The 6,188-nt window shown below is 35.7% G+C and overlaps 1 long non-coding RNA gene across 2 annotated transcripts; it reads right to left on the bottom strand.

Annotated features, from left to right (window-relative positions):
• Window positions 1-298: 298 nt before the first annotated feature.
• On the bottom strand, window positions 299-5,673 carry LOC120437317. 2 transcript variants are annotated; one of them, XR_005611013.1, is made up of 4 exons: window positions 5,476-5,673; window positions 4,134-4,165; window positions 2,895-2,921; window positions 299-1,448 (listed from the first exon to the last, which is right to left on the bottom strand). It is a non-coding gene; the product is annotated as an uncharacterized LOC120437317 (long non-coding RNA). The 2 variants fall into 2 exon arrangements; XR_005611012.1 differs by lacking the exon at window positions 5,476-5,673 and having other exon boundaries at window positions 4,134-4,385.
• Between the last annotated feature and the right edge of the window lie 515 nt (window positions 5,674-6,188).

Genomic DNA, 6,188 nt, shown 5'->3' with positions numbered 1-6,188 from the left:
CATCTGGCACACATGCTGAGCGAACACCTCTCTTTACCACATCTGCATAAGACACTGCGGCTGTCTGAACGCTGCTCTGCACTTCTGGACTGGGAGTAGTTGTAACAGACACCTTTACCTGCTCACCGGTCTGAGAAACATTTACCTGTTCTTTCTGCTTTTGCCATCTAAGCTTCTGGGACAGTGACCTTTGACCTTTTCTTGGCATTTTGTGCAAGTACAAACTGGACCTTATATGTATTTATACACAAATGTAAACAATACTCAACCTGTAAACACTGAAAAACTGACTCCTCAACTTTCTCTTAAATCAGAGCTTTATCAGAATTGATGTAAAAGGCTCACTTAAATACAAACTCAATATTTAGTTTAACTTATTTAAAGTTCTTTCAAAACACTTTGGTCTGTTTTATTGTAGCTTTTTCAAAAACTGTATATTATTTCTATTTTTTTTTTTTTTTAACCAGACCGGATAACAAATAGGTCTATTCTTCTGCAATGTAATATGCAAAATAAATCTCAATAATCAACCAACAGGCTATAATAAAACTCTTAGCTTTGAAGTAGACTTTGTGTAAATCTTTCAGATATCTAAAATTTAAAGCAAATATAAGGAGCTGTGATGGTGTGGTGATCAGATGACAGGCGATGGGGATTCTTCAGCTGGATGTTCTGCGGCAGTCAGGAAACAGGAAGTCTGGGTTCTCAGGAGAGCCTCTAGATGATAACTAATTGAATACTTACACTGAGTGACAAAAAAGGGTTTGTCCTTCAATAATAATAGTATAAACTTGTAGTCAAATGTTATAACCAATGAAACAGACTTGAAAAATGTATTTGAATCAAATTTAATATTTATGTGAATATAAGAGTCTGAATTACAAAATAACCAGATTATCTTACTACAAATATATCTCAAAAAAGGTGTATATAAGTTTATATAATTTATCAAATTGCACTTGTAAGCCAAACTATCAGTGTTTATTTCAAAGTGTAATGCAAAATTAAAATGACAAATGTAGGGCTCTGTAAGTAGTTTCTACAGTGAGTTCTACTGTACTGTAATTCTATTACTGTATATTCAACTTTTTACTTGTAATTTCCAGCAAAATGAGTGGATGTGAGAGAGTTTAAAGACAGGAAAGATGGAGCAGTGAGAGCGGAGATCTCTCAGAATTCTGAAAACAGATCGACGAAGTTGTGGTAACTTCAATTTCCAAAAACTTGGTTTCTTGTCAAACTTAGATTTCTTGTCAAACTTAGATTTCTTGTCAACACAGGTTCAAGCTTGTCAAAATTAGATAGAGCTCATGGCGGAGAAATGATAGAAGATAGAATGGCTTGTCAAAAAAGATGGAGCAGGGAGAGGGAGAGTGATAGGACAGACTGAATATGCTTGTTAATTGCTTGTCAACGATAGAGGGAGAGGGTTTTCTGCAGCAGGTCACCTGTAAGACAAAAAGAGACTGGAATTAGGCATATTTTCAATAAACATGGCTTTCAAGTATTTTTCGGACTATAAGTCAAACTTAAAATTCTTTAGTTTTCTCAAAAATTAACAGTTTACCTTATGTATTAATTCTGGCTGTGCTTGCTGACCTCAACCCAATGTGCTACACGGCGCTCAAACATCTGTCAAAATGTTTTAGTACGACTTTGGAAAGCTACGAAGCTGCACCGTTGATGGATTGTTGGAGCATTACAGCTACAGTAGTCAGGTGCCTCGCGGAGTAATTCGTATTGTGCTTAAACATAATATTATGGTGTGTGTATGAGGACCTGGCATCTGTTTAGAGACATGCGTACGAAGCAGATTTCAAACTGATCAATCCACATTCATCAATCCACAAATCCTGAAAAGTGAGTGCATTGTTCTGTATTTTATGTCTTACAACTGAACAATGTTGAGAGTTATTGTAAATGAGTTGAATAAAGTTTGGCTTATCTGTTTTGTTTGGCTTAATGTGCCTTAGAATTCAGTGTGCCTTACAGTCCGAAAAATACAAAACATATATATATATAATTACACACTGAAGAGTTGTACAGCACATTATTAGATTCAACTGAATGAAAATGTTTAACATATGGTGGTGGAACATTTCTAAGGACATTTTTGCATTCTATTAACACAATAAAAACAAACAGTCTGTAAACCAAGATGTGGTGCTACAGTAACTTACTGTAAACATTATATGGTCAAGCTAAACCCACACAATGAAGTTAGAGCAGACAGTTTCAGACCACCTGCTTTAAACACTTCACATGCACTCAACTCAAACTTATGACACATCACATGTTCCTAAATGCCCAAAGGTCTCAAATTCCCGTTTCTGTGTGTACTTACCTGGTACAACAGTATATCATAATGTCTGGGGAGCCGTTAACATAAAAGTAAAAAACTAATTTACTCAGTATGACTTATGCCAAAATTAAAAATTTGGAGACAGATGACTCCTATACAGCAGTTTCTACATATTTCAGTCAAATATGGGGCATGTTTAATACACACCCCGCTAAATCTACAATAAACTTAGCATGGCCGATATTAGGGCCTAATTAAAAATGTAGTATGATGATAAGCGAGATCTGTAAGTCTGGAAATGTTTACACAGACTTTTTTAGGATTTGATGACTTTTGACTTTTGTGTACCCTGCCTCTCGCCCTATGACAGCTGGGATAGGCTCCAGCGACCCCCGCGACCCTGGAAAGGATAAGCAGAAGCGAATGGATGGATGGATGGATGGATGACTTTTGATAATTACCAACAGCTGTGCTCACTCACAGCACAGCTGTTGATAATTACCAACAGCTGTGCTGACTCACAGCACTAAACTGAATCTCCTATAACGAGAAACATTTCCCAGCACTGCACCTCAGACAAACCTTTACTTACCAGACTTGAGACGATCAGATCAGCAGTCTAGAGAAAGGAAACAATTCATGAGATCACTGTTTGATGATTCAGACTGTAGAGCCTCTTCACACACAATCCAATTGACTGTGACACAAATTAACTAGTAAAATCCTCAATTACTTTACTTTTTTAAGTTCAATGTAGTCTAAAGAGGAGATAATTGAACTGCAGGGTCTCACATGGCTTTAGCATGTGTAATAAAAGCATTATTACTACAGGCACCAATATTTGTTGGCACAAGTGCAGGATACACCAAATATTTCCTACACAGAAGCCTTGTGGCTCCAACATTTTCTACAACAGGTCAGTTCTAATAAAGTGTGAAAAAACACAACTTTTAATGTCCTTTCAGGTTAAAAACATTAAATACAAAGTAATTTTTTAAATCAGAAGCAACAGAAAACCTCATCATGTTTTGGTTAGTCTGATATGAATATGCAAATCCTAAAATACATATAAATATTGACATGTTACCATAACAGACTTGCACCATGTTTTGTGATTAAAATGAAATGGCTTAAAATATTACACTACAAAGTCCTTTCATTGTACCAGTTGCTAGGAATATTTATGTATTTTGCAATGTCCCTTTTTGGCAACATTTCTATTTAATTTTAAAACACATTATATTCACTAAATAAGTAATAAACCAATTAGACACACTGGCTGTAATGTACCTAACAATGTCCACTCACACCTCTGGTTCTCTTTGTTTTTATTATTGCTTAACTGTTAAAGCTATTACTTATACCGAGTCAGGCAAAATACTTCTACAGTGTTCTGACTTTAATGTAATACATCAGCAGAATTTGACAGACAATATAAATCAATACCTGTGCAGCTCTTAGGTGTTTGAGCAACCACTTATACTGACTCCCCTAAAACACTTTCATTGTTTTGTCTGCTACTTAAATCCACAAACATAAGTAGAAAATGAACACCTGGATAAAGACATCTGACATTTAGCTATGTTTGGATTTGATGAGCCATAAGAAATTTAAATCATACATAAATGGGCTATTAAACTTCAGGGACATTTTCAGGGACAGTCAGAGGCCCTGTGTGGGGGCTTTGCTGCTACAGGTCACAAATCCTGTGTTTTTGCCAATCAGTAAATGGAAACATATCACAAAAAGTCAAACTACTGTATGTAAGTTGCCAAATGTGCTACACAATGCCAGGTTCATACTGCTTCAATTACAATCACTGTTTACTTACCAGCAAAGGCAAAACCAAAGATCTCTTTCACTCTGTGTAACAAAAGACAAAGCACAAAAATACAGTATGAGACAACTCAAATCAGCATCAGAGTCAATACTACATCACTCTGTGTAGTCCAAAAGACTCAGTACACTTCTTTATTTACCACAGCAACAAACAACTCACCTCTTTTTTTCTACACCTTATTAAATATTACTGTCTTCATTAAGGTAAAATGTGGTTTCATCCATTTGTAATAAGCCACACAAGTTTCTCAGTTATGTGATAGCTCTATTAGTTTGGTGCTATTAGATAACACAGTAGATTTAATAAGCAATGATTTGCTACACCTAGCACTGCACACTTTATCAAATTCTGACATCACAATTTCAAAGCATGAGCAATCATAAATGAAAGCTTGGATGATATATTTGTAGGCTTCAACATTTGAGTTGGTCTGCATTCAAATTCTGCTTCCTAAAAATATTATCACCTGCACACAGTATCATTTAATATGCTGTTGTTTTAAATATCTACATATCATATTTATAATATTAATGGTCCACTGCTGCATTTTATTTATTTGAAGGTGGCCTTTTTTAGATTTCATTAATTTTTCACAAAGTGAGAAGTTAAACAGAGCTGCAGGTGTAGGTTTTATTTTAAAAAACAACCTGCACAAACAAGTGTTTGTTAAACAGTTCTTAAAGTTTAACTAAAAAACTAAAATTGATTAATTAAAAAAAAACTTCTTCTTGTTAAGAAATGTTATTATTCTTATATTATGTGTTTTATCCTCACTCTCTCTCTCCCTTCTGTTAATTAACAACACAGACACACCTGCACAGGCACGTGACTCTTTTTCTCCCGGCCTTCAGTCAGAGGCGGTAAAATGGCTCATTTGAAGTTGCCTACCCTGCTGCTTCAGCAGCTAATCAGTGGTTCTAAAATGGCGGCTCATTACCTTATAACCTAAAGAATGAGGCCGTTTTAACTGACTGATTTATGAAGAGGAGAACTAACTTCAGCTTCCCTAAGAGACTCAGAAACACTAACACACCGAATGAACCAGATACAACACAATAACTGTATTAAACAATCAAATGAACCATATTAATTTCACACTGGGCCTATAGGAGCTAGGCTAAGCGTTAGCGCTTAGGTTGCTAGGGCTAGCATACCAAACACTCCTTTTAAATACTAAAATTACAACGTTTCACTAAAAAAGCAGCCATTGTGTTACTTTAACATGACTTATACTTCGACTGGCTTTATAAGTCACTAACAACAACTCGGTAAATCACTCAAACAGCTTATAGACATTTTATTTCAGAGAAGAGAAAAAGAGAAGCAGGCTTACCGGCAGGGATCAAGCAGAGAGTGGGCGGAGATTCAGGAGTCAGCCAGAGACGTACAAAAGAGGCATTCACGGGTAGTGGGAAACTTCGCCGTTGCACACAATTGGCATTGAAAACGTGAAAAATATATGTAGATTTAAATATTATTATACTAGATTTTTTTTGCAACAAAAACCAACTAGCAGAAGTTTAATTCTATAAGTTTAATAAATGTTTCAAACAGGATTCTTTGAATTTGAAATAATGGTTAAAAGACATAAATAAACATAAGGTCATTATGTTAAAATGTACTGTATTATGATAGATTTATTTAACTGACTGCAGAAATAAGAACAGTCTTCTTCTGAAAACCAACACCAAGGAGCTGGTGTTGGTGATTGCCTAATCATCCTCACAGGACAGTAGGAGCTGCAGAGGCTCACCTCACTGCACTGCAGGAATCAGAGGTTCAGGAGGTCCTTTAACCCCACTGCCATAAGACTTTTTAACAGTGACTCTTGACATGTTCATTGCACATTTATTTCTTTTATTCTAATACATATTGGTTGTAATCATATGAATTCTGACCTAAATGGACTTGCACCCACTTGTTCACCCCTGCTACAGTGAGGTAAAGCTGTGGTTGTCTCCAACAAGACTCTTCAGTGAAGGTTTTAAAGACAACCATCTAAACTATAGCCTTAACAGTTACACTTTGTGAAACCACATGTTAATG

Source organism: Oreochromis aureus, unplaced genomic scaffold, assembly GCF_013358895.1.
Source record: "Oreochromis aureus strain Israel breed Guangdong unplaced genomic scaffold, ZZ_aureus HiC_scaffold_77, whole genome shotgun sequence".
NCBI classification, from domain to species: Eukaryota; Metazoa; Chordata; class Actinopteri; order Cichliformes; family Cichlidae; genus Oreochromis; species Oreochromis aureus.
This window is presented reverse-complemented; position numbering and strand designations above follow the sequence as displayed.